The sequence below is a fragment of the Lepidochelys kempii genome, chromosome 26 (genome assembly GCF_965140265.1).
Source record: "Lepidochelys kempii isolate rLepKem1 chromosome 26, rLepKem1.hap2, whole genome shotgun sequence".
Classification (NCBI taxonomy): domain Eukaryota; kingdom Metazoa; phylum Chordata; order Testudines; family Cheloniidae; genus Lepidochelys; species Lepidochelys kempii.
Window position 1 is genome coordinate 16,223,011 of NC_133281.1, and position 17,761 is coordinate 16,240,771.

At 49.9% G+C, this 17,761-nt stretch overlaps 1 protein-coding gene across 6 annotated transcripts in view; it reads left to right on the forward strand.

Annotated features, from left to right (window-relative positions):
- The first annotated feature begins 4,802 nt into the window (after nucleotides 1–4,802).
- The window catches only part of OGDH (oxoglutarate dehydrogenase), a 136,166-nt gene continuing 123,207 nt past the window's right edge, over nucleotides 4,803–17,761 (forward strand). For 5 of the 6 annotated variants that reach the window (XM_073325334.1, XM_073325336.1, XM_073325332.1 and 2 more), the window contains exon 1: nucleotides 4,803–4,910. The gene's annotated coding sequence lies outside the window, so the exon portion shown is untranslated. Of the gene's footprint in view, nucleotides 4,911–5,175; nucleotides 5,675–17,761 lie in introns of those variants that run through there. The other variant, XM_073325333.1, reaches the window with a different exon arrangement.

The following is a 17,761-nucleotide window of genomic DNA, read 5'->3' on the forward strand; positions in this document are numbered from 1 at the left end:
CTCTGACCAGGCGGGTTGGAACAACTTGTGCAGTGAGGGTGCTGAAAGCCATTGAACCAAACTGTAAACCCTGGATATGATGGAAACCACTTCAAGTCAGGGGGTGAGGCACCACCCCTAGTTCCATCACCTACACCTCTGACCTGGCTCCACCACCCACACCATGTCCCAAACCGGCATCAGATGCCCCAGCCTGGTTGGCAGCATGACATAGGGATGCCATATTTGAGGAACGGGCCTAGGAGCAGCGCTGCCCCACGAAGACTGGAGGGGGCTGTCAGACATTGATGAACGTTGTTTCTCAGTGAATTAATGCAGACTCAAGACTTCATTTTACAGGGTGTGTGGGCATGCATGCGTGTTAACACAGTGTCTCATTTTGCCGGAGGTGTGCATATAATTCCTCCCCTCCACCCCCAGTCTAGATAACATGGGGCAGGATAAGCCAATTGGCAGACTGGAGCAGAGTCAGGCACAGGTTCTGTTGTGCAAGAGGCGGTTGTGGAAAGGGGCCAACCATCTGGATTGCGACACCTTTAGCTTTGGCAACAAGATTCAGTACAGACATTCCTGCCTGTATTTACATGGAAGGCACCCAGATACTACAGTAATGGACAGCCAGATAAAACCTTAAGACAGATAGTGCCCCAGCCAAGACCAGGTATCTGCAATTGGAATGACTGCAGGCATCCTAGGTGCAGGATACATTCAGCTCCACTAGGGGAGCAACTGGTCCATGAATTTCTGATGTGAGACTTTGATCTGGTTTATACAGGATTTACACTAGCACAATCATTCCAAGTACACTGGGTGGCAGGTACATCTGGAATCAATTGGTTAATAAAAAGCCAGCAGTGGTAGTAAATGTCTCTCTCTCTCCTAGGAACGGCACATTGAACACCTGGAGTTTCAGGCAGTCGTTTAAGATATCCTGCAAACCAGGCCCCTTGTATCTATCTCCCCCATTAGTGCAATCCTGCCTGCCCCAGGCAGATACTTTGGAGAGCACTTCCCTGGTACCTTTCCATGGCCACAGAGTCATTGAAACTGACTTGAATGTGGAGTGCGCAGGAGGGTGTGTGCGTGAGGGCAAGGTTTGTCTCAGGGGTGGGTTTGGCAGCTGGATGACTGGGTCCTCTTCCTTGTTTCTCCTCTCCTCACCCTTTCAGTTGATCAACAGCAATCTGGTTGACATGCATAGGAGGAGGCAGCAGCAAGCCCCTTGGGGAATCACATTCTTCAGTGGCATTATCTGTCTTCGGACACTGCTGAGCTTTATGGTCTCACAATGGCTTAGGGGTCTACATGCATCCCAGCCAGCTCTTAGCCCTGCTCTTTGCCAGGTGACAGCTAGATGGCAAACTGCAGCTGCAAGGTGTGCTCTGCCCATCAGTTCCACTCCCCTGGGACTTACTCTACCTCGGGAGGTGGTAATTTCTGCACCTAGTTACATACATGAAGTGACAACTAATGTGAAGGGGAGCTCATTCGGGCTCGCTTTGAGCACTCCTGCCCCCTGATTTCTCCTGGCCAGAGAAGACACTTGTCAGAGGGTTTACTATCAGAAGGACGGATTAGTCCATCTACTCAACAGACTCTCTGAACAGAAAGACCAACAGCAATAGCTGGTCTGGAGCCAGCAAGGACCCAGCACCTCCTGGAGGCCTTCTTGTGATTTTAGGGGCTGATATTGCGGCACTGGGGCAATGCCTTAGCATAGACATGCTGGACTGGTGCATATGTGACTTGCTCTAGCACATTGGGGTAGCTACTCCAGTGGCCAGCGCCCCACAGCACTGGGTGGTGAAGGCACGGGCAGGACAGCCCGTGCAGAAAAGGTTCATTGTGTTGGAAGCAAGGAGACCTTTTCCCCATAATGCCCTGCACACAAGGAGTTGCATAAGCGACAGGCCCTTCCCTTGTCTCTGGCCTGCCTTCAAAATAGAACTGTTTGCAGGCCCAGGAGCTGCTCTAACCCCAGTTTATCTTCACGGGTCAGTGCAGGTTAAACTAAAGTGAGCTCAATCTTCCCCTGAAGAGAGCTTATGGTTCTGTACTAGTCTGCAGACAGCGTCCCTGGCACAATTTTAAATAGGGCCTGGCTTGACGCCTCCTTCTCAGCTCATAAACTTGTTAATTAGCCCCTAGTTCTACACTGAAACAATTAAAGCCAAGCACATGCCAAACAGTAATGAAGCCTGGGCACCCTGGTGGCATGGGTAATTATTACCCTCTCCATTTTACAGCCTGAACCATGCAGCCAGTCAGTAGCAGAGCCAGACATAGAGCCCAGGAGCTATGATCCCTGGTTCAGTGCTCTAATCACTAAGCCACATGCTCCTCACAGCCAGGAACAAAACTCAGGCGCTCTGGTTCCCAGTCCCCAGCTCATGCTGACAAGGTGCTGGCAACTGCTGGTGCTTTTATCACACATTGTAAAGCCCGGCTCTGCGAAGAATTAGATGACACAGCAGTGGATGTAAGCAAACTCCAAGGTGATCCCCACATGTGTTCAGGGCAGCACTGAGGGTTGGTAGGTGTTTTGGATCTCCCTGGCTAGGCTGTGAGGGTACCCCGCAGAACCTGGTTCAGACATACAGGAAGCAGTGCATGGAGCTGGCACGGCCAGCTAAAGAGCTTTCCTGAAGTGGGTGAATGGGCAAGGGCTAAACTGTCCCAATCCTCTGTGCCCAGAACCATCACTCAGGCTTGACTGATGCCTCCACCCCATCCCCACCAGTGCCTAGCACCCTCTCCCACCTATGCCCCCCCATCACCAACCACCTCCAGTGCCCTGCACCCACCCCATCACCACCCAGCCCCACCTAATCCTGCATCTGCCCCCCATCACCAACCACCTCCAGCGCCCTGCACCCACCCCATCAGCACCCAGCCCCACCTAATCCTGCATCTGCCCCCCATTACCAACCACCTCCAGGGCCCTGTACCCACCCCATCACCACCCAGCCCCACCTAATCCTGCACCTGCCCCCCATCACCAACCACCTCCAACATGGGGAATAGATGGCCAACCCTCTGTGGAGAAAGAGGTGGTTAGGGACTATTTAGAAAAGCTGGACGTGCACAAGTCCATGGGGCCGGACGGGTTGCATCCGAGAGTGCTAAAGGAACTGGCGGCTGTGATTGCAGAGCCATTGGCCATTATCTTTGAAAACTCGTGGCGAACGGGGAAGTCCCGGATGACTGGAAAAAGGCTAATGTAGTGCCAATCTTTAAAAAAGGGAAGAAGGAGGATCCTGGGAACTACAGGCCAGTCAGCCTCACCTCAGTCCCCGGAAAAATCATGGAGCAGGTCCTCAAAGAATCAATCCTGAAGCACTTACATGAGAGGAAAGTGATCAGGAACAGTCAGCATGGATTCACCAAGGGAAGGTCATGCCTGACTAATCTAATCGCCTTCTATGATGAGATTACTGGTTCTGTGGATGAAGGGAAAGCAGTGGATGTATTGTTTCTTGACTTTAGCAAAGCTTTTGACACGGTCTCCCACAGTATTCTTGTCAGCAAGTTAAAGAAGTATGGGCTGGATGAATGCACTATAAGGTGGGTAGAAAGTTGGCTAGATTGTCGGGCTCAACGGGTAGTGATCAATGGCTCCATGTCTAGTTGGCAGCTGGTGTCAAGTGGAGTGCCCCAGGGGTTGGTCCTGGGCCGGTTTTGTTCAATATCTTCATAAATGATCTGGAGGATGGTGTGGATTGCACTCTCAGCAAATTTGCGGATGATACTAAACTGGGAGGAGTGGTAGATACGCTGGAGGGCAGGGATAGGATACAGAGAGACCTAGACAAATTGGAGGATTGGGCCAAAAGAAATCTGATGAGGTTCAATAAGGATAAGTGCAGGGTCCTGCACTTAGGATGGAAGAACCCAATGCACAGCTACAGACTAGGGACCGAATGGCTAGGCAGCAGTTCTGCGGAAAAGGACCTAGGGGTGACAGTGGACGAGAAGCTGGATATATGAGTCAGCAGTGTGCCCTTGTTGCCAAGAAGGCCAATGGCATTTTGGGATGTATACGTAGGGGCATAGCGAGCAGATCAAGGGACGTGATCGTTCCCCTCTATTCGACATTGGTGAGGCCTCATCCAGAGTACTGCGTCCAGTTTTGGGCCCCACACTACAAGAAGAATGTGGAAAAATTGGAGAGTCCAGCGAAGAGCAACAAAAATGATTAGGAGTCTGGAACACATGACTTATGAGGAGAGGCTGAGGGAGCTGGGATTGTTTAGCCTGCAGAAGAGAAGAATGAGAGGGGATTTTATAGCTGCTTTCAACTACCTGAAAGGGGGTTCCAAAGAGGATGGCTCTAGACTGTTCTCAATGGTAGCAGATGACAGAACGAGGAGTAATGGTCTCAAGTTGCAGTGGGGGAGGTTTAGGTTGGATATTAGGAAAAACTTTTTCACTAGGAGGGTGGTGAAACACTGGAATGCGTTACCTAGGGAGGTGGTAGAATCTCCTTCCTTAGAGGTTTTTAAGGTCAGGCTTGACAAAGCCCTGGCTGGGATGATTTAACTGGGAATTGGTCCTGCTTCGAGCAGGGGGTTGGACTAGATGACCTTCTGGGGTCCCTTCCAACCCTGATAGTCTATGATTCCAGGGCCCTGCACCCACCCCATCACCACCCACCGCCCGCCATGTTCTGCACACACCCCTTGGCCCCCCCGCCTCGCTTTGGTCACGTGGTGGCGAGGCGGGCCCTCACGCATCGGCGGGGAACCCAGCGCGTCGCCGCCGGACGGGTCAAGGGCGACTCCCCGACACGTGACCTGGGCGTGGGCGCGGCGGCGCGGTGACGCAGGGGGCGGGGTGGCGGTAGTTGGCGCGCAGAGCGGCGGCCGCTGTCAGAGCACAACGGCGGGCGGGCGGGCCGGACGCGCCAGCAGGTACCGAGTGGCTTGGGGGGGAGGGCGCCGAGCGGGCGCGGGGAGCCCGTCTGCGGGGAGAGGGCGCCGCCTCGTGCCCCCCGCCGCCGCCCCCGGAGTGCCCTTGGCGCCGCCGCTCGGGCGCCTCAGGCGAGGGGAGGGTGGGGTCACGGGGAGTGACGGCAGCAATGGCCAATAAGGAGGCGGCGCGCTGCCATCCCCGCTGTGGCTAGGTCGGGCCGTCGGCGGGAGCTGAGGCGGGGCCGCTCGCTGATTGGATGGCGGGGGGCGGGGCCGCAGTCGCGAGTGGCCGAGACCCCAGCCCCGTGGAGGCCAGGAGCGCGCAGCCCCACGTGGAGGGAGCTGGGGCGGGGGTCCCCTCGCCCCTGCGGGGTCTGGGCCCTGCTCCCTGGAGAGGGAGCCGGCACCGTCACCCCGCTCGCGCAGGCGGGGAAACTGAGGCACAGAGCGAGTCAGGGGCCGGGCCGGGGCTGGAGCCCGAGCGCCCGGCCAGCTCTGCCCGGTCCCATCGGGGCTCGGCACTGAGCCACGCTGCCCTTTCCCCGCGTGGCGCTGTGGTTGGGTACCTCGGGGGCAGGCACGGGACCGGCTCATGGGGAAGCGGTTCCCCCCCGCCGCCGTAATGCTGCGGCCTAGTAGTGGCGAGCCCGTATCTCTCCCCTCCCGCGGGGTCTTGGTGCCTGGAGGTGGGAGCGGCCCTTTCCCTTCGCGGTCAGGTGGTGGCAGGAACAGCTTCCATGGCATCGGGTAGCTCCTAGCCAGAGGTCAGTATCGTGGTGAGAAGCCCCGAGTCCTTTTGCTTCTCGCTCCTTGGGGGTGGGTGCCAGCCTGCTCCCTCCAGCCTTTCCCAAGGAGCGTGCTTGTGGGTACCCTACTCACCTTCATGTTGACCTATGGTTGGTGGATTTTGCCTTGCTAGAAGTTATCTAACACAGTTACCAAGGCTGTGACCTCCATTTCCTCTTTTGCATGACTTAAACTCTTTCATGTAAACAAATTCCAGCCTCTGGGGAATGTGCCCTGCTTCTCTGCCTGGCACCTCCTAGCAAGAATTGGAAACTGTTAGGGCAAAAAGGAAGCTGCTGGTCCAGGCCTGACCCTTCTGGGCATTAACTATTGTGTGAGTCAGTGCTTGTCTTCCTGTGCAGCTGCTCTGCTGTCGCACTGCACATGAAGATGCTGCTGCACTGGCGGGAGAAGCAGCGTAATTAATCCACCTTTGCAATTAATCCACCTTTGCGAGAGGTAGCTGTGTTGGTGGGAGAAGCTCTTCTGTTGACATAGCGCTGTGTACACTGGGGCTGAAACCTGTGTTGCTCAGTGGTGTGGTTTTTTTTACACCCCTAAGCAATGTAGTTGTACCAATATATGTGTCTGTAGTACAGACTTGGCCATAGTCCTAGTCTTCAGTGAATGCTGTTAAATGTCCCTTCATGCCCACTTGGCCTATTTGAAAAAGAGAATTCTAATAGTGAAATTCAGCAGGTTTAATTGGCTCAAGTCAGGGAAGTGTAGGGTTGGTATGAAAAGTATTCTTACTGCTTGAATTACTGCTCTTCACTGCTTGATGTCATGATTTTGATTTAAAAATCTGATAGGGAGTTGAATGTAAGACACTCATTATACACAGAAGGTATGTTCTCACTGCAGTTAACAGAGATCTGGGAACCTAGATTGGCCAAGGTTGCATGTGAGCATCCACCCTGAGAAACCACACTCAAGTCAGACTGGTGAGCTGCATCTACTCTGATGTTTCAGTAACCTGGGTTAAGTGGTAGGATTTGTGGGGGTGTATCCCATGGTTCTTAGTACTGCACTAAGCTGCAGCGCTCTGTGATGTGAACCTCTGGCCAGGTAGTGGCATGCTGGGATGAGGATGACATCACTATTCAGAAAAAGAAAAGGAGGACTTGTGGCACCTTAGAGACTAACCAATTTATTAGAGCATAAGCTTTCGTGAGCTACAGCTCACTTCCTCAGATGCATATCGTGGAAACTGCAGCAGGCTTTATATATACACAGAGAATATGAAACAATACCTATTCCCACCCCACTATCTGTTACTCTGAAACCTATCACTATTCAGGTGTTTGTGGGCTGTGTGGAATGGGTTTAAATGCCAAACTAGTGTATATAAGCACTGAGTGCTGGTGCAGAAGAAGGGAGTGGGTAGAAAGATAGGAAAATACACCCCTGAGGGAATTGTGGGATGGTTTTGGAGGACTGTCAGCACTTAAGTTAAATAACTTGAGTTACAGCTAGATCCATACTACCAAATGAGCAGGTTACAGTCTGAATTAAAGCAGAACCAGGGTTCTGACCTGTACCCTCAACCAGATAAGGTAGTGCAGGCCCAAAAAACCTCCAAATCTGGGTCAAAGGTTTTTGTGTGTGGGTAGTAGGAGGCCTTGGACTAAAACCCACGTAAGCGCCTGTGTTAACTTGTAGCGAAGACATAGTTTGTCTTTGGATATCAGAAATGGCTTGCACAAAGAGGTGGACATATGCTGACAGTGGGGAGGAATGCAAGTGCCATTTTTATACACAGAATAGAATATGCTTGCTTTGCCTTTTAATAAAGTTGAAAAGTTTTGTTTTCATACAGATAGATCATTCTTGGTTTAAACCCTGTTGACTTCAGGGGAGTTATACATCGGATGAATGTGCACCATTCACTTTATTATAATACTAAACAGCTCAGCGATTGTATCTTGAGGGCAGAAAGCTATGACCTGCATAGATTCCTATAGGATAAATGTGATCAGGAACCTCATTTAGACAGAATGTCCTGCGGAAAACTCTTCAATATTTTTAAGAGAAGTGGTCAAGATTTTTTGGGGGTCATTTTTACCTTGTCATTTACTTTGTTATTAGTCCTGGTTGTAAGAGCTAATTGTCAGGAGTCTGTCTTTTTTTCAGTAGGCACTACTGAATAGCTTAAGGTTAAACAAACTGATAGCATGTGTTCTGTAGTTGTTTAGAAACTACTGTCCCATCACGTCTGGATCAGTTTGTTTAGTGGGGTTGCACTGAATATGTGTGTCAGGGTTTTAGTTATTGGGAACATGACTGGATTGACTTTCTTAGTGCATTTTTTTTTTTTTAACTCCAAATGAATTTTCAGCCCTAGCTGAGTGGAGGAAAAACTCACTCCATTTCCTGGTAGCACTATACTTAGTTGTCGTAGCTCCTGACCGAACCGTTCGAGGTGACCTTGAATAAGTACAGACCATCTTTAACAATAAAATGACTCTCTACAGCAGTAGTTAATGGTAAACATACTCAGACAGCCTCGGCCCCTTTCAACAAAAAAGTGCAAATTAATAGTTTTTACCAATATAAAAAAAATACAACTATCATTTGGTCACCTAGTAAGGAACCTGTGTTTTTAAAACTAATAACTGCACTTAGCAGTCTCAAAATATTTAACAAATGTTAGCAAAACTCAGACACTTCAAGATTTTTTCTTTCCTGTTACTCTGATTCTTAGATACATTGGGTTCATTGCACTTACTTAGCAGCCTGATTTTCCTCTAATCAAACATTAATTCTATTTAAATCCTCTGTTTGTTTGGCTTGGTTCTGATTTAACTAAAAACAATTCCGAAGTATCTATTTTCAATGGCAGGTTTCATTGACTCTTCTGGCTGCTTTGGGGCCAAATTAGTAGCTTAATCTACATTGTTTAATAGTATATTCTTGCATAGTTTGAACACTAGGTTTATTATGAATATTCTCATTCATTGATCTTTCAGTGAAAACAACTAAAAACAGGGAATTAGGGAAATTGTGAGTTCAAATCCAGCTTTAACGCTGCAGCCTTGCCCACACAGAAAGTTGTATATGTGATACGTTGTATGTTTTAATACTGTTTTAGTTAAACTGGTGCAGCTTTGTGTCTAAACTCTTATCAGTTTATCTTGTATCAGTAAACTTACAGACACAAGCTAAACTGAAGTATTTCATTTTAAACCAATATGAGTCCCCACAGACAGAAGTTGTAATGTTGTAACTAAGCTGATTCAAGTTAAACCTGTGACGCTTCTGTATATAGACAAGCTCAAGCACACTATTTGGAGCTGGACAGATCTCTTCTAAGCCAATGGATGCCTCAATTCTTAGGAGCCTAATAAGGACTTGTATACACAGAGTTGTTGCTGAATAACTCCATGTGTAGGCATTGTTATTTTGGAACAAGGGTGCCCTGTCCCTATTTTAAAGTGGGTTAAGCTAAACAGGAGCAAGGCAGTTTTGTTCCAAAATAAGAGTGTCTACACTTGGAGTTATTAAGAATAGCTATTGCTTGTTTCTACCTCCTTCACTGAGAGACGCAGAACCCCCATCAATTGCAGATATGAAATCAATAAACTTGTGTCCCAAAAGGCTGCCTTTTTTGTTTTATTGTGTTTGAAGCAAAACCATTGGGAATCTGGCAAGAGAGTTGGTGAGCTGTTGGCATACGAATAAGCAAAAGGCTAATAGAAATAAGATCGCTGCTATTTGTGATAGTAGCAATAAATTATATACAACAGTCAGATATTAATAAACAATTTTATTCAAAACTATGGCCAAAAGGGGAATCAGTAAAGATACCCTAGTTGACTTTTTTTAGTGGATTGTCTCTGTCACAGTTTTGACTCTCAGAAAGAACTTTCTGATGCTTCTCTAGAAATTGCAGAAATTACTCAGGCTATGAAAGAAATGAAGGTTGGAAAGACGCCTGGAGCAGATGGATTCCCAATTGAATTTTACAAAAAGTTCTCTGAAACTTTAACACCTAGATTATTGAATATGTTCAGTGCGGCCAAGAATGAGCACTCTCACCTACTCTAGCAGAAGCTGTTATTTCAGTTATTCGTAAACCTGGGAAAGAACTTGGACTATGTAGTAATTACAGGCCAGTTTCTTTAATCAATCGTGACACTATGATTTTAGCCAAAGTTTTTGTTATGCAATTGTACAAAGGTGTCTCACACAAGACAAGCTTGTCACATTAGACAGGTTCTAATTGGAATGCTTGGACCTGACTTTCAGAGATGTTGAGCTCTCACAGCAGTCATTGAGCACTGTAAGTGCTCAGCATCTTTGCAGGTCAGATCCAAAATGTCTTAGGACATGGCTACACTTGCAGATGTAGAGCGCTTTGAGTTAAACCCATCTTCAGAGAGTGCAGTAGGGAAAGCGCTGCAGTCTGTCCACACTGACAGGAACAAGTGCACTGGTGTGGCCACATTTGCTGCACTTGAAGCGGCATTGGGAGCGGTGCATTATGGGCAGCTACCCCACAGAACACCTCTTCCCATTCTGGCGCTGTGGCTTGTGGGAAGGGGGCGGGGGTTGCAGGGCATTCTGGGTCCTGTCCTAACACCCCGTCATGCATCGGTTCGCATCCCAGCAATCCCTGTGCTTCCGTCCACATTTGGTGCCATCTTTCAACGTTTTTTGTACTGCGTGCTCTGTCTTACCTTTCGGTCTGCGGGAATGGAGCCCAAACTGCTGAGGAGTATGCTGATGAGTCATAGAATCATAGAATAATAGAATATCAGGGTTGGAAGGGACCCCAGAAGGTCATCTAGTCCAACCCCCTGCTCAAAGCAGGACCAATTCCCAGTTAAATAATCCCAGCCAGGGCTTTGTCAAGCCTGACCTTAAAAACCTCTAAGGAAGGAGATTCTACCACCTCCCTAGGTAACGCATTCCAGTGTTTCACCACCCTCTTAGTGAAAAAGTTTTTCCTAATATCCAATCTAAACCTCCCCCACTGCAACTTGAGACCATTACTCCTCGTTCTGTCATCTGCTACCATTGAGAACAGTCTAGAGCCATCCTCTTTGGAACCCCCTTTCAGGTAGTTGAAAGCAGCTATCAAATCCCCCCTCATTCTTCTCTTCTGCAGGCTAAACAATCCCAGCTCCCTCAGCCTCTCCTCATAACTCATGTGTTCCAGTCCCCTAATCATTTTTGTTGCCCTTCGCTGGACTCTCTCCAATTTATCCACATCCTTCTTGAAGTGTGGGGCCCAAAACTGGACACAGTACTCCAGATGAGGCCTCACCAATGTCGAATAGAGGGGAACGATCACGTCCCTTGATCTGCTCGCTATGCCCCTACTTATACATCCCAAAATGCCATTGGCCTTCTTGGCAACAAGGGCACACTGCTGACTCATATCCAGCTTCTCGTCCACTGTCACCCCTAGGTCCTTTTCTGCAGAACTGCTGCCTAGCCATTCGGTCCCTAGTCTGTAGCTGTGCATTGGGTTCTTCCGTCCTAAGTGCAGGACCCTGCACTTATCCTTATTGAACCTCATCAGATTCCTTTTGGCCCAATCTTCCAATTGGTTTAGGTCCTTCTGTATCCTATCCCTCCCCTCCAGCATATCTACCACTCCTCCCAGTTTAGTATCATCCGCAAATTTGCTGAGAGTACAATCCACACCATCCTCCAGATCATTTATGAAGATATTGAATAAAACCGGCCCCAGGACCGACCCTTGGGGCACTCCACTTGATACCGGCTGCCAACTAGACATGGAGCCATTGATCACTACCCGTTGAGCCCGACAATCTAGCCAGCTTTCTACCCACCTTATAGTGCATTCATCCAGCCCATACTTCCTTAACTTGGTGACAAGAATACTATGGGAGACTGTGTCAAAGCTTTGCTAAAGTCAAGAAACAATACATCCACTGCTTTCCCTTCATCCACAGAACCAGTAATCTCATCATAAAAGGCGATTAGATTAGTCAGGCATGACCTTCCCTTGGTGAATCCATGCTGGCTGTTCCTGATCACTTTCCTCTCATGCAAGTGCTTCAGGATTGATTCTTTGAGGACCTGCTCCATGATTTTTCCGGGGACTGAGGTGAGGCTGACTGGCCTGTAGTTCCCAGGATCTTCCTTCTTCCCTTTTTTAAAGATTGGCACTACATTAGCCTTTTTCCAGTCATCTGGGACTTCCCCGGTTCGCCACGAGTTTTCAAAGATAATGGCCAGTGGCTCTGCAATCACAGCCGCCAATTCCTTCAGCACTCTCGGATGCAACTCGTCCGGCCCCATGGACTTGTGCACGTCCAGCTTTTCTAAATAGTCCCTAACCACCTCTTTCTCCACAGAGGGCTGGCCATCTCTTCCACATTTTGTGATGCCCAGCGCAGCAGTCTGAGAGCTGACCTTGTTAGTGAAAACAGAGGCAAAAAAAGCATTGAGTACATTAGCTTTTTCCACATCCTCTGTCACTAGGTTGCCTCCCTCATTCAGTAAGGGGCCCACACATTCCTTGGCTTTCTTCTTGTTGCCAACATACCTGAAGAAACCCTTCTTGTTACTCTTGACATCTCTGGCTAGCTGCAGCTCCAGGTGCGATTTGGCCCTCCTGATAACATTCCTACATGCCCGAGCAATATTTTTATACTCTTCCCTGGTCATATGTCCAACCTTCCACTTCTTGTAAGCTTCTTTTTTATGTTTAAGATCCGCTAGGATTTCACCATTAAGCCAAGCTGGTCGCCTGCCATATTTACTATTCTTTCGACTCATCGGGATGGTTTGTTCCTGTAACCTCAACAGGGATTCCTTGAAATACAGCCAGCTCTCCTGGACTCCTTTCCCCTTCAAGTTAGTCCCCCAGGGGATCCTGGCCATCCGTTCCCTGAGGGAGTCGAAGTCTGCTTTCCTGAAGTCCAGGGTCCTTATCCTGCTGCTTACCTTTCTTCCCTGCGTCAGGATCCTGAACTCAACCAACTCATGGTCACTGCCTCCCAGATTCCCATCCACTTTTGCTTCCCCCACTAATTCTACCCAGTTTGTGAGCAGCAGGTCAAGAAAAGCGCCCCCCCTAGTTGGCTCCTCTAGCACTTGCGCCAGGAAATTGTCCCCTACGCTTTCCAAAAACTTCCTGGATTGTCTATGCACCGCTGTATTGCTCTCCCAGCAGATATCAGGAAAATTAAAGTCACCCATGAGAATCAGGGCATGCGATCTAGTAGCTTCCGTGAGCTGCCGGAAGAAAGCCTCATCCACCTCATCCCCCTGGTCCGGTGGTCTATAGCAGACTCCCACCACTACATCACTCTTGTTGCACACACTTCTAAACTTAATCCAGAGACACTCAGGTTTTTCTGCAGTTTCGTACCGGAGCTCTGAGCAGTCATACTGCTCCCTTACATACAGTGCTACTCCCCCACCTTTTCTGCCCTGCCTGTCCTTCCTGAACAGTTTATAACCATCCATGACAGTACTCCAGTCATGTGAGTTATCCCACCAAGTCTCTGTTATTCCGATCACGTCATAGTTCCTTGACATCACCAGGACCTCCAGTTCTCCCTGCTTGTTTCCAAGGCTTTGTGCATTTGTATATAAGCACTTGAGATAACCTGTTGATCGCCCCTCATTGCCAGTATGAGGCAGGAGCCCTCCCCTCACAGACATTCCTGCCTGTGCTTCCTCCCGGTATCCCGCTTTCCCACTTACCTCAGGGCTTTGGTCTCCTTCCCCCGGTGAACCTAGTTTAAAGCCCTCCTCACTAGGTTAGCCAGCCTGCTGGCAAAGATGCTCTTCCCTCTCTTCGTAAGATGGAGCCCGTCTCTGCCCAGCACTCCTCCTTCATGGAACACCATCCCATGGTCAAAGAAACCAAAGCCTTCTCTCCGACACCACCTGCGTAGCCATTCGTTGACTTCCACGATTCGACGCTCCCTACCTAGGCCTTTTCCTTCCACGGGGAGGATGGACGAGAACACCACTTGCGCCTCCAACTCCTTTATCCTTCTTCCTAGAGCCACATAGTCTTGCCAGCACGTCACGTTTGGCAGTCGAGTTATTATGATCCAAAGTGACAGTGAGGGCTCAGACGATGATATCGACTCAAGTAACGCATATGACGCAAGTTTGCGTGTGGCATTCATGGGCATGCTCACCACCGTGGAACACCACATTTGGGCTCAGGAAACAAGCACTGAGTGGTAGGATCGCATTGTCATGCAAGTCTGGGATGACGAGCAGTTGCTGCAGAACTTTCGGATGAGAAAAGCCACTTTCATGGGACTGTGTGAGGAGCTTGCTCCCACCCTGCAGCACAAGGACACGAGATTGAGAGCTGCCTTGACGATGGAGAAGCGGGTGGCTATTGCAATCTGGAAGCTGGCAACTCCAGATAGCTACCAATCGGTCGCTAAGCAGTTTGGAGTGGGGAAGTCGACCGTTGGAATCATGTTGATGCAAGTTTGCAGGGCCATTAATCGCATCCTGCTCAGAAGAACCGTGGCTCCCAATAATGTGCATGACATTGTGGATGGCTTTGCACAAATGGGTTTCCCTAACTGTGGAAGGGCGATAGATGGCACACACATTCCAATTTTGGCACCAGCCCAGCTAGCCTCCGAGTACATAAATCGGAAGGGGTATTTCTCTATGGTTCTCCAGGAGCTTGTGGATCACTGTGGGCGTTTCATTGACATTAACGCAGGCTGGCCTGGAAAAGTGCATGACGCATGCATCTTTTGGAACACAGGCCTGTTCAGGAAGCTGCAAGCCAGGACTTTCTTTCCAGACCAGAAGATCACTGTAGGGGAAGTCAAAATGCCTATTGTGATCCTTGGAGACCCCACTTACCCTTTAATGCCGTGGCTCATGAAACCCTACACAGGGAGCCTTGACAGCAGCAAGGAGCGGTTCAACAACAGGCTGAGTCGGTGCAGAATGGCTGTGGAGTGTGCTTTTGGCCGTTTAAAGGGCCGTTGGCACGCTCTGTATGGGAAGCTGGACCTGGCCAATGACAGCGTCCCTGTGGTTATATCCGCATGCTGTACCCTCCATAACATTTGTGAAGGGAAGGGTGAAAGATTCACTCGGGCATGGAACTCGGAGGTTCAACACCTGGAGGCTGAATTTGAACAGCCAGAGAGCAGGGCTATTAGAGGGGCCCAGCGTGGGGCTGCAAGGATTAGGGATGTCTTGAGGGACCAATTTGAGGCTGAAAGCCACCAGTAATATCTGGTGCCCTGCACAGGAATGAAGTGCAGTGGTTCCAATGTTAGTAGGAATCTGTGTTTGCTACGCTGACTTGCAGTACCTGTTTCTTTCCTGAGCTAAGGTATCTTACTTTATGCAATAATAAATAATGTTTTCAAAGCCAAAAAATCCATTTATTGAAAAGAAACACAACTGCTTGGGAAACAGGGCAAGGGGGTGGGGTGGGGAACGGTACAATCACAGATTTGCTTATGTCCTGTTATCATACTCAGCCTTCCTGTCTGGTGTGCTGTGCAATGAGTGCTGCACTTCAGGATGGCTGTACTGCATGGTGATGGGGGTTGAGTGCAGAGGGTAAGGGTCATAGTTTTTAGGGCTGGGTGGTGAAGCTACAGGTGTTGGAGGCAGCTGATGGCAGGAAGAACCCAGATGTTGGGGAAAGTGGGTTGGAGGTGTGATACAGCATGGCCAGAGGGCAGTAGGAGAGTGTTAGAAGGGAGCCTTATTCCCTGTAGAGGGAAGAAAGTTTGCTATAAATTAACTAAAGCACCTGAAGCCAGTCACATGATAAAACCATCCTGCTTCAATCAGACAAGAGGAGGAATTGAAGCAGGATTGGTGTTGGAGCAGAGAGCAGTTTGGAGGAGTTGAAGCAGAGGAGAGTTTGGAGAAGTGCTGCAGTGAGCTAAGAAGACCAAGACCCTAGGTAAAGGGACAGCTGGTTTGTGCAGAGGGAGGGCAGGAAGCCCCACAAGCTGAAGGGCAGGAGAGGGAAGTAGCCCAGGGGAAGGAACCGCTAGTTCTAGTGGTTTACTGCTATCCCTAGGGCCCCTGCACTGGGACCCAGAGTAGAGGGTGCGCCTGGGTCCCTCTCTCTCCACTCCCTCCTCTAGGACACTAGTGGGGCAGTTAATACCCCAGTTCAGGGGCAAGAAACGGTGCCCTGAACATCATCTCCCCCCCCAGAAGAGAGAGCGCAAGACCCATCAAGACCCATCATTTGCCACAGAGGTGATATGGGGGCACAAGGAAAAGAGTTTTGCGACAAGGGCTGCAGGGGGGGCGGGCTTGGTAGCGTTCCACATGCATGGCTACAAGTTTCTGGATCGAGTCCGCTTGGCGCTCCGTTATGCTTATCAGCCGATCTGTGCTTTGCCGCCGGAGCACCGCACTTTTGTGCCGGCGCCCCTCATTCTGCTGGCTGATCCTTCTTTCACTGTCCCGCCACTCCTGCACTTTTTGATTTTCATTACTTGAATGCTGCATTATTTCATGCAACATGTCTTCCTTGCTTCTACGTGGCATCTTTCTGATGCTTTGGAGTCTTTCAGCCAGTGATAACACGGACCCCTGAGATCTCAAGGTTGCATCTGTAAAGGCAAAATGCAACACTTAACAGAGGCAGCTTTGTTCACACCAGATAGAGCAATGATTCCCCGTACTTAAGGGCAAGCACAGGCTAAACAGTAGCATAATTTGCCTGTCCCAAAGCGAGTGCACATAATCCACAGGAGCCCCAAAATGGTGAGTAAGCACAGGGTCAAGCATGACTGATTGTTTCATGGCTGTACTGTCCTCTGGGTTTCTGTGCCTTGGGGACAGCCAACAGTGGCAGGGGGCTCTATACTGAACACTGTCCCCACATTTTCCACAGGAGTTCATCTTGGAAGATATCTCGCTGCTGAGGGTGACCTGGGAAGCAAGGGAGGGTCTTCTGCCACTATGCGGATTCCGCCCTGTCCCATATGCAGCTTGCCTGTGTGCAACAATGGTCCCCCCTGCCCCTCACGGCACAGTGGCTTGGATAAGTTAGCCTTACTGGGACAAGGAACACGGTGGCTCTCCCGAGAAATCTGCGCAAGCGCATTGCCCAAGTTCTGGATGAGACCTTTGAAGAGATCACTGAGGCCAGTTACCGTGATGTGAGAGGGCACGTCAATGCCCTATTCCGCATCTAGGCGTGCATTCAGCCCTAACCCTCCTCGCCCCAAGAGCCCGCACCAAATAACTTACTTCCCAAATTAAAAGCCGCTTACCGGGAACCTCCTCTGGTGTTTGTCCTTCCCCCAGCACTGGCTGCCACGACTGGCTACCTTCTTCCTGGCTCCTGACTGCGTTCATCTAGGGATTCCGGGGTGTCTTCCTCCACCTCAGCACCCTCGCTCCCACTTTTCTGCTCCTCCTCCTCCCGCCTTGTTGAACTGGGCTCTGAAGTGTCCATAGTGGTACTTGGAGTGGAGGTGGGGTCGGCCCCAAGTATCACGTCCAGCTCTTTGTAGAAATGGCAAGTCGCAGAGGCAGCACTGGAGCAGCTGTTTTCCTCGCGGGCTTTGCTGTAGGCATTCCACAGCTCCTTCACTTTAATCCTGCACTGCAGTGTGTCCCGCTCATGGCCCCTTTCCATCATGTCCCTTGATATCTGCCCGAAGGTATTGTAATTCCTACGGCTGGAGCTCAGCTGGGACTGGACAGCTTCCTCCCCTCAAACACTGATGAGGTCCAGCACCTCACCATTGCTCCATACTGGGGGATCGCCTGGCGCGTGGAGGCATGGTCACCTGGAAAGATTCACCAAGAGCACTCCACGCCTGGCTGAGCAAACAGGAAGGAGATTTTCAAAATTCCCAGAGAATTTAAAGGGCGTTTCTGACGGTTGGTCACCTGAGGGCAGGGCAGTAGAGTTCAAAGTGATGACCAGAGTGGCTAGCTCAGGCATTGTGGGACACGTCTGGAGGCCGATCAGAGTGCACTAACAGACCAGGGCGTCCACGCTGGCGCCGCAGTGTGGACAGGTAGTGAACTAGTGTGCCCTGGGCTCCTTTAATGCGCTGTAACTCACAAGTGTAGCCACTTGTTGGGCACCTAAATTAGAGGCTACT